Source organism: Hemiscyllium ocellatum, chromosome X (genome assembly GCF_020745735.1).
Source record: "Hemiscyllium ocellatum isolate sHemOce1 chromosome X, sHemOce1.pat.X.cur, whole genome shotgun sequence".
NCBI classification, from domain to species: Eukaryota; Metazoa; Chordata; class Chondrichthyes; order Orectolobiformes; family Hemiscylliidae; genus Hemiscyllium; species Hemiscyllium ocellatum.
The window spans coordinates 5,521,700-5,535,523 of NC_083453.1; positions in this window are offsets into that span (position 1 = coordinate 5,521,700).

Below are 13,824 nucleotides of genomic sequence, written 5' to 3' on the forward strand. Positions count from 1 at the left end.
TCGAAGGAGTTAAAGACATAACAGCTAGCCAGCTTTGCCCAATACAGTGGAGCAGTGTGGTGGCTCAGGGGTTAGCACTAGTGCTAGGCTGTGGGTTCAATTCCTGCCTTGGGTGACTGTCTGTGGGGAGTTTGCACATTCCCTGTCTGTGTGACAGAGGGGTGTGTTAATAAGTCTGGTTGGGTTACTCTTTGGAGGGCTGGTGTGGGCTCATTGCCCCAAAGGGCCTGTTTCTACACTGGAGGCAGTCTTAAAAAAATTTGCATGACTCCATGGCCTTATGCTGTAAATTCTGTGTCCTACAATCCTGCTGAAGGAGCAGTGCTCTGAAAGCTAGTGCTTCCAATTAAACCTGGTGTTGTGAGATTTTTAACTTTGTCCACCCCCACAAGCGACCAAGGGGACTGGAACTTGAGATGGGCATTTGGTCAGAGAGTCTGCGCAGCAGTGAAACAGACCCTTCAGCCCACACGTCAACAAACATCACTCGACCTGCATGTGTTCCTCGGCCAACCACTCCCCATGTTTTCAGTACCCAGTCAGGCACTTGCTGGTGTGAAGATGCCAGGTTGTGGTGACTCCACTGACAGAAATCTGTGCTCTCCGGTCTGTTCCCCAGGACGTACACCGAGACAAACATCGACTGCACCTGGAGGGCCATCAACGCAGTGAAAGATACACTTTCGTCTGCTTGAAACCGTCGGCCTTCCAGAGCAAGGAGTTGACCCAGACCAGTACATGGCAGACTGGTACGTTCCAAGGTCCCGGAGCACGTGCTGGGGGACACACTGAAGTTTGAGACACAGTGGGGAAAGACCACTCCCTTTAAGGTCTTTCTGCCGAAGTACAATGGGGCTCTGTTAAGACCTGGAACCCCCTCAACCGGCTTGAAGGATCACAAATAGTTTCCTGGCAAAATTAGCAAATACCCCTTTATTGTAATTGGATGGAAACGCTGAGGAATGGCAAATCCCACGGAACTTTATTCTGAAAAGTCGTCGCAAAACTGTTTCTGGACCTTTGTATGGAGGCCATGTTGTAGCTGTACAGGACATCGGTTAGGCCGCTGTTGGAATATTGCGTGCAATTCTGGTCTCCTTCCTATTGGAAAGATGTTGTGAAACTTGAAAGGGTTCAGAAAAGATTTACAAGGATGTTGCCAGGGTTGGAGGATCTGAGTTACAGGGAGAGGCTGAACAGGCTGGGGCTGTTTTCCCTGGAGCGTCGGAGGCTGAGGGGTGACCTTAGAGAGATTTATAAAATCATGAGGGGCATGGATAGGGTAAATAGACAAAGTCTTTTCCCTGGGGTGGGGGAGTCCAGAACTAGAGGGTATAGGTTTAGGGTGAGAGGGGAAAGATATAAAAGGGGCCTGAGGGGCAACTTTTTCACACAGTGGATGGTGTGTGTATGGAATGAGCTGCCAGAGGAAGTGGTGGAGGCTGGTACAATTACAACATTTAAGAGATATTTGGATGGGTATATGAATAGGAAGGGTTTGGAGGGACATGGGCCGGGTGCTGGCAGGTGGGAATGGATTGGGTTGGGATATCTGGTCGGCATGGACAGGTTGGGCCGAAGGGTCTGTTTCCGTGCTGTACATCTCTATGACTCTATGTACTTCTAGTTGATAAAGCAGGGTGCTGGAAAAGCACAGCAGGTCAGGCAGTGTCCGATGACCAGGAGAGTCAGGCGTGATCCCTTAATCAGCTTTCTGTGATATGGAGAGATCATTTTCAGAATAAAGTATATCCTTGTGACTTTGAGATGGCCTTCTGCAGCAATGCACAACATCCTACCTTTCCTGACGTAAATGTCTTCAAAACCTTTCCACACCAAGAGGCTGAACTCAATCGAAACTATCACTGAAATGCCTGACAAAGGAAGTTCAACATCACAGACAGACCCCAACCTCACACCTGTGTGGAGTGTGCACATTCTCCCCATGTCTGCGTGGGTTTCCTCCGGGTGCTCCGGTTTCCTCCCACAGTCCAAAAATGTGCGGGTCAGGGTGGATTGGCCATGCTAAATTGCCCATAGTGTTAGGTAAGGGGTAAATGTAGGGGTGGGTTGCGCTTTGGCGGGTCGGTGTGGACTTGTTGGGCCGAAGGGCCTGTTTCCACATTGTAAGTAATCTAATCTAATCTAGTGCATTGTTTGAGCTGAGATGTCACCTTTTTTGATTAAAAAAAAGGTTATCTCAGGAATGTGACTTCTGGGATTTACATATGAATGAACTGAAACCATTCTAAAGGATGAGAGCCTGAACAGCAATCTCAGTTCGTTGGATATATCCCAAAGTTCTATGACACGAAGATCTTTGGCTGCAAATTCTGTGTCGTGTGGTCCAACCCCACCTGATGAAGGAGCGTCGCTCCGAAAGCTAGTGTGCTTCCAATTAAACCTGCTGGACTATAACCTGGTGTTGTGTGATTTTTAACTGTGTCCACCCCAGTCCAACAACAGCATCTCCAAATCCTGACAAGGGATGAACATTGTGGAAACTGAAAAATGCATTGGGACACATCGGGGGGGAGCAGGGCGGAAACACTAACCATAATATCTTTTGCACTTTCTACAAATTCCACTTGGAATAGGTCCCACAATCAGGAGTGCAGGGCAGACGTAGAATATATCGTACAATTTGAATTATCCGGCAAATTCTGCAGGGGTTGGAGCTGATGTGAAACTGCAGTTTTCCATCCAAATGTGCTGACTGAAGGAGAGACATGAGGCTGACATGGTGCTGAGGGTGGACTCCCGGGACTAAGGACAAAACTCAGTCTGAGAGTGAACCACAACAAGCAGATGTGTGTTCAGGCCCTCAGGGCGATTCATCACAAGGATCTGAGAGAAGGAGAGTGAGGTAGAGAGAGAGAGAGAGAGAGACAGAGCGACATGGAGAGGGCGAGGGAGGGGGTTCCAGAGGTTACAGAGCAGACAGCACGGGTCCTAGTTGTCAGGGACAAAAACGAGACTCTGAGTGAAAGGTGATCACAGGGGCTGGAGGGGGGGTGTAGGGGCTGGAGGGGGGGGTAGGGGCTGGAAGGGGGGGTAGGGGCTGGAGGGGGGGTGTAGGGGCTGGAGGGGGGGTAGGGGCTGGAGGGGGAGGTAGGGGCTGGAGGGGGAGTGTAGGGGCTGGAGGGGATGTAGGGGCTGGGGGGGGTAGGGGCTGGAGGGGGGGTGTAGGGGCTGGAGGGGGATGTAGGGGCTGTAGGGGGGTGTAGGGGCTGTAGGGGGATGTAGGGGCTGGAGGGGGGTGTAGGGGCTGGAGGGGGTGTAGGGGCTGGATGGGGATGTAGGGGCTGGAGGGGGGTGTAGGGGCTGGAGTGGGGTGTAGGGGCTGGATGGGGATGTAGGGGCTGGAGGGGGGTGTAGGGACTGGAGGAGGTACAGGGACTGGAGTGTGGGGGGTGGGTAGTGGCTGTCGGTGGGGTAGGGGCTGGAGGGGGGTTAAAGGGCTGGAAGGGGCTGGAGAACGTTACAGCGATGGGGGGATTGGTGAGTTGAGGGGGTTACAGAGATAGGGAGAGGGGGTTGGTGATTTGAGGGGGTTCCAGAGATAGCGAGGGGGGTTGGTGATTTGAGGGGGTTACAGAGTTAGGGAGGGGGGGTTTGGTGATTTGATGGGGTTACAGAGATAGGGAAGGGGGTTGGTGATTTGAGGGGGTTACAGAGTTAGAGGGGGGGGTTGGTGATTTGAGGGGGTTCCAGAGATAGCGAGGGGGGTTGGTGATTTGAGGGGGTTACAGAGATAATGAGGGGGGTTGGTGATTTGAGGGGGTTACTGACATAGAGAGAGGGGTTGATGATTTGATGGGGTTACAGAGATTGAGAGGGATGTTGGTGATTTGATGGGGTTACAGAGATAGGGAGGTGGTTTGGTGATTTGAGGGGGTTCTAGAGATAGGGAGAGGGGTTCGTGATTTGCGGGGGCAACAGAGATAGAGAGGAGGGGTTAGTGGTTTCATGGGTTTACAGAGATAAGGAGGGGTTTGGTGATTTGATGGGGTTACAGAGATGGGGGGGGTTGGTGATTTGAGGGGGTTTCAGAGATAGGGAGGGAGGTTGGTGATTTCATGGGGTTACAGAGATAGAGAGTGGGATTGTGATTTGAGGGGGCTACAGAGTTAGAGGGGGGGTTGGTGATTTGAGGGGGTTCCAGAGATAGAGAGGGGAGTTGGTGATTTGAGGGGGTTACAGAGTTAGAGGGGGGGGTTGGTGATTTGAGGGGGTTCCAGAGATAGCGAGGGGGGTTGGTGATTTGAGGGGGTTACAGAGTTAGAGAGGGGGGTTGGTGATTTGAGGGGGTTACAGAGATAGAGTGGGGGGTTGGTGATTTGAGGGGGTTACAGAGTTAGGGAGGGGGGTTAGTGATTTGAGGAGGTTACAGAGTTAGAGAGGGGGTGTGTGATTTGATGGGGTTACAGAGGTAGGGAGGGGGTTGGTGATTTGAGGGGGTTACAGAGTTAGAGAGGGGGATTGGTGATTTGAGGGGGTTACAGAGATAGGGAGGGGGGTTGTTGATTTGCGGGGGTTACAGAGATAGGGGGGGGGTTAGTGATTTGAGGGGGTTACAGAGATAGCGAGGGGGGTTGGTGATTTGAGGGGGTTACTGAGATAGAGAGAGGGGTTGATGATTTGATGGGGTTACAGAGATTGAGAGGGATGTTGGTGATTTGATGGGGTTACAGAGATAGGGACGTGGTTTGGTGATTAGAGGGGGTTACAGAGATAGGGAGGGGGATGTGGTGATTTGGGGGGGTTACAGAGATAGAGAGTGGGTGTGGTGATTTGAGGGGGTTACAGAGATAGAGAGGGGGGTTGGTGATTTGAGGGGGTTCTAGAGATAGGGAGGGGGTGTGGTGATTTGAGGGGGTTACAGAGATAGAGAGGGGGTGTGGTAATTTGATGGGGTTACAGAGATAGGGAGGGGGTGTTGGTGATTTGAGAGTGTTACAGAGTTAGAGAGGGCGTTTGGTGATTAGAGGGGTTTACAGAGATAGGGAGAGGGGTTGGTGATTTGAGGGGGTACCAGAGATAGGGAGGGGGTTTGGTGATTTGATGGAGTTACAGAGATAGAGAGGGGGTTAGTGATTTGAGGGGGTTACAGAGGGAGGGAGGGGGTTGTTGATTTGATGGGGTTACAGAGATAGGCGGGGGGTGATCTGATGGGGTTACAGAGAGAGAGAGGGATTGGTGATTTGAGGGGGCTACAGAGTTAGAGAGGGGGTTGGTGATTTGAGGGGGTTACAGAGATAGAGAGGGGGGTTGGTGATTTGATGGGGTTATAGAGATAGGGAGGGGGTTTGGTGATTTGATGGGGTTACAGAGATAGGCGGGGGGTGATCTGATGGGGTTACAGAGATAGCGAGGGGGTTTGGTGATTTGAGGGGGTTACAGAGATAGAGAGGGGGGTGTGATGATTTGAGGGGGTTACAGAGATAGGGAGTGGGGTGGGTTATTTGATGGGGTTACAGAGATAGCGAGGGGGGTTTGTGATTTGAGGGGGTTACAGAGTTAGGGCGGGGGGTTAGTGATTTGAGGGAGTTACAGAGATAGAGAGGGGGGTTGGTGATTTGATGGGGTTACAGAGATAGAGAGAGGGGTTGGTGATTTGAGCGGGTTACAGAAATAGGGAGGGAGGTTAGTGATTTGATGGGGTTACAAAGATAGAGAGGGATGTTGGTGATCTGATGGGATTACAGAGATGGAGTGGGGGGTTGATGATTTGATTTGTTTAAGAGATAGCGAGGGGGGTTGGTGATTTGAGGGGGCTACAGAGTTAGAGAGGGGGTTGGTGATTTGAGGGAGTTACAGAGATAGGGAGGGGCTTTGGTGATTTGATGGGGTGACAGAGATGGGGAGTTGTGATTTGATGGGGTCACTGAGGTAGGGAGGGGGGTTGGTGATTTGAGTGGGTAACAGAGATAGGGAGCGGGGTTAGTGGTTTCATGGGGTGACAGAGATAGAGAGGGGGATGGTGATTGGAGGGGATTACAGAGTGTGAGAGGGGTTTTAGTGATTTGATCGGATTACAGAGATAGGGTGGGAGGTTGGTGATTTGAGGGGGTTACAGAGATAGGGAGGGTGATTCGTGATTTGATGGGGTTACAGAGAGGGGGGGTGGTGATTTGAGGGCGTTACAGAGTTAGAAAGAGAGTTAGTGATTTGAGGGTGTTACAGAGTTAGAGAGGGGGGTTAGTGATTTGAGGGGGTTACAGAGTTAGAGAGGGGGGTTAGTGATTTGAGGGGGTTACAGAGATAGGGAGCGGGGTTGTTGATTTGCGGGGGTTACAGAGATAGAGAGGGGGGTTAGTGATTTGAGGGGGTTACAGAGATAGCGAGGGATGTTGGTGATTTGAGGGGCTTACTGAGATAGAGAGAGGAGTTGATGATTTGATGGGGTTACAGAGATTGAGAGGGATGTTGGTGATTTGATGGGGTTACAGAGATAGGGAGGTGGTTTGGTGATTTGAGGGGGTTCTAGAGATAGGGAGAGGGGTTCGTGATTTGCGGGGGTTACAGAGATAGAGAGGAGGGGTTAGTGGTTTCATGGGTTTACAGAGATAAGGAGGGGTTTGGTGATTTGATGGGGCTACAGAGATAGGGAGGGGGGGTTGGTGATTTGAGGGAGTTACAGAGATAGGGAGGGAGGTTGGTGATTTGAGGGGGTTACAGAGATAGTGAGGGGGGTTGGTGATTTGAGGGGGTTACAGAGTTAGGGCGGGGGGTTAGTGATTTGAGGGAGTTACAGAGATAGAGAGGGGTGTTGGTGATTTGATGGGGTTACAGAGTTAGGGAGGGGGGTTAGTGATTTGATGGGGTTACAGAGATAGAGAGGGGGGTTGGTGATTTGAGGGGGTTACAGAAATAGGGAGGGAGGTTAGTGATTTGATGGGGTCACAAAGATAGAGAGGGATGTTGGTGATCTGATGGGATTACAGAGATGGAGTGTGGGGCTGATGATTTGATTTGTTTAAGAGATAGTGAGGGGGGTTGGTGATTTGAGGGGGTTACAGAGTTAGGGCGGGGGGTTAGTGATTTGAGGGAGTTACAGAGATAGAGAGGGGTGTTGGTGATTTGATGGGGTTACAGAGATAGAGAGGGGGGTTGGTGATTTGAGGGGGTTACAGAAATAGGGAGGGAGGTTAGTGATTTGATGGGGTTACAAAGATAGAGAGGGATGTTGGTGATCTGATGGGATTACAGAGATGGAGTGGGGGGTTGATGATTTGATTTGTTTAAGAGACAGGGAGGGGAGTTGGTGATTTGAGGAGGCTACAGAGTTAGAGAGTGGGTTGGTGATTTGAGGGGGTTACAGAGATAGAGAGGGGGGTTGGTGATTTGATGGGGTTATAGAGATAGGGAGGGGGTTTGGTGATTTGATGGGGTTACAGAGATAGAGGGGGGGTGTGATGATTTGAGGGGGTTACAGAGATAGGGAGTGGGGTGGGTTATTTGATGGGGTTACAGAGATAGCGAGGGGGGTTTGTGATTTGAGGGGGTTGCAGAGATAGCGAGGGGGGTTGGTGATTTGAGGGGGTTACAGAGTTAGAGAGGGGGTTTGTGATTTGAGGGGGTTACAGAGATAGGGAGGGGGGTTGGTGATTTGATGGGGTTACAGAGATAGGGGGTTTGGTGACTTGAGGGGGTTACAGAGTTGGGGGGATTGGTGATTTGATGGGGTTACAAAGATAGGGAGGGGGTTTGGTGATTTGAGGGGGTTACAGAGATAGGGAGGGGGTTTGGTGATTTGAGGGGGTTGCAGAGATAGAGAGGGGGGTTGGTGATTTGAGGGGGTTACAGAGATAGGGAGGGAGTGTGGTGATTTGAGGGGGTTACAGAGATAGGGAGGGGGGTTGGTGATTTGATGGGGTTACAGAGATAGGGAGGGGGTATTGGTGATTTGAGGGTGTTACAGAGTTAGAGAGGAAGGTTGGTGATTTGATGGGGTTACAGAGATAGAGAGGGGGGTTGGTGATTTGAGGGGGTACCAGAGATAGGGAGGGGGTTTGGTGATTTGATGGAGTTACGTAGATAGAGGGGGGTTAGTGATTTGTGGGGGTTACAGAGATATGGTGGGGGGGTTGGTGATTTGATGGGGTTACAGAGGGAGGGAGGGGGTTGTTGATTTGATGGGGTTACAGAGATAGGCGGAGGGTGATCTGATGGGGTTACAGAGAGAGAGAGAGAGGGGGATTGGTGATTTGAGGGGGCTACAGAGTTAGAGAGTGGGGTTGGTGATTTCATGAGGTTACAGAGATAGAGAGGGGGGTGGTGATCTGATGGGGTTACAGAGATAGGGATGTGTGTTGGTGATTTGATGGGGTCACAGAGATAGTGAGGGGGATTGGTGATTTGAGGGGGATACAGAGTTAGAGAGGGAGTTGCTGATTTGAGGGGGTTACAGAGATAGGGAGGGGGGTTGGTGATTTGATGGGGTTACAGAGATAGAGAGGGGGTTTGGTGACTTGAGGGGGTTACAGAGTTGGGGGGGGTTGGTGATTTGATGGGGTTACAAAGATAGGGAGGGGGTTTGGTGATTTGAGGGGGTTACAGAGATAGGGAGGGGGTTTGGTGATTTGAGGGGGTTGCAGAGATAGAGAGGGGGGTTGGTGATTTGAGGGGGTTACAGAGATAGGGAGGGAGTGTGGTGATTTGAGGGGGTTACAGAGATAGGGAGGGGGGTTGGTGATTTGATGGGGTTACAGAGATAGGGAGGGGGTATTGGTGATTTGAGGGTGTTACAGAGTTAGAGAGGAAGGTTGGTGATTTGATGGGGTTACAGAGATAGAGAGGGGGGTTGGTGATTTGAGGGGGTACCAGAGATAGGGAGGGGGTTTGGTGATTTGATGGAGTTACAGAGATAGAGGGGGGTTAGTGATTTGTGGGGGTTACAGAGATATGGTGGGGGGGTTGGTGATTTGATGGGGTTACAGAGGGAGGGAGGGGGTTGTTGATTTGATGGGGTTACAGAGATAGGCGGGGGGTGATCTGATGGGGTTACAGAGAGAGAGAGAGGGGGATTGGTGATTTGAGGGGGCTACAGAGTTAGAGAGTGGGGTTGGTGATTTCATGAGGTTACAGAGATAGAGAGGGGGGTGGTGATCTGATGGGGTTACAGAGATAGGGATGTGTGTTGGTGATTTGATGGGGTCACAGCGATAGTGAGGGGGATTGGTGATTTGAGGGGGATACAGAGTTAGAGAGGGAGTTGCTGATTTCATGAGGTTACAGAGATAGTGAGTGGGGTTGGTTATTTGATGGGGTTACAGAGATAGGGAGGGGTGTTTGTGGGTTCATGGGTTTACATAGATAGGGAGGGAGGTTGGTGATTTGATGTGTTTACAGAGTTAGAGAGGGAGGTTGGTGATTTGAGGGGGTTACAGAGATAGGGAGGGGGTTTGGTGATTTCATGGTGTTGCAGAGATAGGGAGGGGGGGGATGGACTTGGGCTGAATGGCCTGTTTCCACACAGTCGGAGTTCTATGTTTCCGTTCAGTCCATGGTCGATCGAGAACCATTCGTTTGGTGATGGCGAACTCAGTGGAGTCTCATTGTAGAGACCTAGTCAGAGGGCCAGCAGAGGCACCTGGGGCTGAATGTACGTTTGTGCCAGTGTCAAGATCCTGGACCCTTCCTGCGTTGCAGAAATAACCCGTGGGAACTTTAAACAAGCTTTTTAGTGAGGCATTTCCAGATTCAGTCTCGTGGTTTTGCGAAGCACTTTGAGGTGAAATGAAGTATCAGCCGACCGTGAGGTGGGATGGTTTTGGAGGAAGTGCCGGGAGGTCTCAGCGGGCCAGAGGACTTCAGGATTGCGAATGCACCAACCACTGACAGCTGTCCCGGGGATAAGCAAGAGGCAGAAATCCCTGCAGATGCTGGAATCCAAGGTTGACAAGCAGGAGGCTGGAAGAACACAGCAGGCGTCAGGAGGTGGGGAAGTCAATGTCTCAGGTCTGGGTTCGCAAGGCCTTTTCAGCTCAAGGCTTGAACTTGCAAAGTCCAGGGGTTAGAGAAGACCTGCATCAAACCTTGGCCCCGTTCTGATCATCCGTTACTGCATCTAGATTGAAGAATTGAGAAACAGCAACACACAGAAGCTTGGAAAAGAAAGAGCATGCCTTTAGAAGATTAGATTCCCTACAGTGTGGTAGCAAGGCCAATCCACCCTAACCTGCACATCCCCGGGCACTATGGGACAATTTAGCATGGCCAATCCAACCTAACCTGCACATCCCTGGACACTATGGGACAATTTAGCATGGCCAATCCACCCTAACCTGCACATCCCTGGACACTATGGAACAATTTAGCACGGCCAATCCACCCTAACCTGCACATCCCTGGACACGATGGGACAATGTAGCATGGCCAATCTACCCTTCCCTGCACATCCCTGGGCACTATGGGACAATTTAGCATGGCCAATTCACCCTAACCTGCACATCCCTGGACACTATGGGACAATTTAGCATGACCAATCCACCCTAACCTGCACATCCCTGGACACTATGGGGCAATTTAGCATGGCCAATCCACCCTAACATGCACATCCCTGGGCACTATGGGTAATTTAGCATGGCCAATCCACCCTGACCTGCACATCCCTGGGTACTATGGGACAATTTAGCATGGCCAATCCACCCTAACCTGCTCATCCCTGGGTACTATGGGACAATTTAGCATGGCCAATCCCACCCTAACCTGCACATCCCTGGGCACTATGGGACAATTTAGCATGGCCAATCCACACTAACCTGCACATCCCTGGGCACTATGGGACAATTTAGCATAGCCAATCCACCATAACCTGCACATACCTGGGCACTATGGGACAATTTAGCATGGGCAATTCAGCCTAACCTGCACATCCCTGGGCACTACGGGACAATTTAGCATGGCCAATCCACCCTAACCTGCACATCCCTGGGCACTATGGGACAATTTAGCATGGCCAATCCACCCTAACCTGCACATCCCTGGGCACTATGGGACAATTTAGCATGGCCAATCCACCCTAACCTGCACATCCCTGGACACTATGGGACAAGTTAGCATGGCCAATCCACCCTAACCTGCACATCCCTGGGCACGATGGCACAATTTAGCATGACCAAGCCACCCTAACCTGCACATCCCAGGGCACTATGGGACAATTTAGCACGGCCAATCCACCCTAACCTACACATCCCTGGGCACTATGGGACAATGTAACATGGCCAATCCACCCTAACCTGCACATCCCTGGGCACTATGGGACAATTTAGCACGGCCAATCCACCCTAACCTGCACATCCCTGGACACTATTGGGCAATGTAGCATGGCCAATCCACCCTAACCTGCACATCCCTGGACACTATGGGGCAATTTAGCATGGCCAATCCACCCTAACATGCACATCCCTGGGCACTATGGGTAATTTAGCATGGCCAATCCACCCTGACCTGCACATCCCTGGGTACTTTGGGACAATTTAGCATGGCCAATCCACCCTAACCTGCCCATCCCTGGGTACTATGGGACAATTTAGCATGGCCAATCCACCCTAACCTGCACATCCCTGGGACACTATGGGACAATTTAGCACGGCCAATCCACACTAACCTGCACATCCCTGGGCACTATGGGACAATTTAGCATAGCCAATCCACCATAACCTGCACATACCTGGGCACTATGGGACAATTTAGCATGGGCAATTCAGCCTAACCTGCACATCCCTGGGCACTATGGGACAATTTAGCATGGCCAATCCACCCTAACCTGCACATCCCTGGGCACTATGGGACAATTTAGCATGGCCAATCCACCCTAACCTGCACATCCCTGGACAATATGGGACAATTTAGCATGGCCAATCCACCCTAACATGCACATCCCTGGGCACGATGGCACAATTTAGCATGACCAAGCCACCCTAACCTGCACATCCCTGGTCACGAAAGGACAATTTAGCACGGCCAATCCACCCTAACCTGCACATCCCTGGACACTATGGGACAATTTAGCACGGCCAATCCACCCTAACCTGCACATCCCAGGGCACTATGGGACAATTTAGCACGGCCAATTCACCCTAACCTGCACATCCCAGGGCACTATGGGACAATTTAGCATGGCCAATTCACCCTAACCTGCACATCCCTGGACACTATGGGACAATTTAGCATGACCAATCCACCCTAACCTGCACATCCCTGGGCACAATGGGACAATTTAGCATGGCCAATCCACCCTAACCTACACATCCGTGGGCACTATGGAACAATTTAGTATGGCCAATCCACCCTAACCTGCACAGCCCTGGGCACTACGGGACAATTTAGCATGGCCAATTCACCCTAAACTGCACATCCCTGGGCACTATGGAACAATTCAGCATGGCCAATCCACCCTAACCTACACATCCGTGGGCACTATGGAACAATTTAGTATGGCCAATCCACCCTAACCTGCACATCCCTGGGCACTACGGGACAATTACCCATGGCCAATTCACCCTAACCGACACATCCGTGGGCACTATGGAACAATTTAGTATGGCCAATTCACCCTAACCTGCACATCCCTGGGTACTATGGGACAATTTAGCATGGCCAATCCACCCTAACCTGCACATTGAGGGCGGCACGGTGGCACAGTGGTTAGCACTGCTGCCTCACAGCGCCTGAAGACCCGGGTTCAATTCCCGACTCAGGCGACTGACTGTGTGGAGTTTGCACGTTCTCCCCGTGTCTGCGTGGGTTTCCTCCGGGTGCTCCGGTTTCCTCCCACAGTCCAAAGATGTGCGGGTCAGGTGAATTGGCCATGCTAAATTGCCCGTAGTGTTAGGTAAGGGGTAATGTAGGGGTATGGGTGGGTTTCGCTTCGGCGGGTTGGTGTGGACTTGTTGGGCCGAAGGGCCTGTTTCCACCCTGTAAGTCTAATCTAATCCCTGGGCACTATGGGACAATTTAGCATGTCCAATGCACCCTATCCTGCACATCCCTGGACACTATGGGACAATTTAGCATGGCCAATCCACCCTAACCTGCACATCCCTGGGCACTATGGGACAATTTAGCATGTCCAATGCACCCTATCCTGCACATCCCTGGGCACTATGGGACAATTTAGCATGGCCAATCCACCCTAACCTGCACATCCCTGGGCACTATGGAACAATTCAGCATGGCCAATCCACCCTAACCTGCACATCCCTGGACACTATGGGGCAATTTAGTATGGCCAATCCACCCTGACCCGCACATCCCTGGGTATTATGGGACAATTTAGCATGGCCAATCCACCCTAACCTGCTCATCCCTGGGTACTATGGGACAATTTAGCATGGCCAATCCCACCCTAACCTGCACATCCCTGGGACACTATGGGACAATTTAGCATGGCCAATCCACCCTAACCTGCACATCCCTGGGGCACTATGGGACAATTTAGCATGGCCAATCCACCCTAACCTGCACATCCCTGGGCACCATGGGACAATTTAGCATGGCCAATCCACCCTAACCTACACATCTCTGGGCACTATGGGACAATGTAGCATGGCCAATCCACCCTAACCTGCACATCCCTGGACACTATGGGACAATGTAGCATGGCCAATCCACCCTTCCCTGCACATCCCTGGGCACTATGGGACAATTTAGCATGGCCAATTCACCCTAACCTGCACATCCCTGGACACTATGGGACAATTTGGCATGACCAATCCACCCTAACCTGCACATCCGTGGGCACTATGGGACAATTTAGCATGGCCAATCCACCCTAACCTGCACATCCCTGGGCACTATATGACAATTTAGCATGGC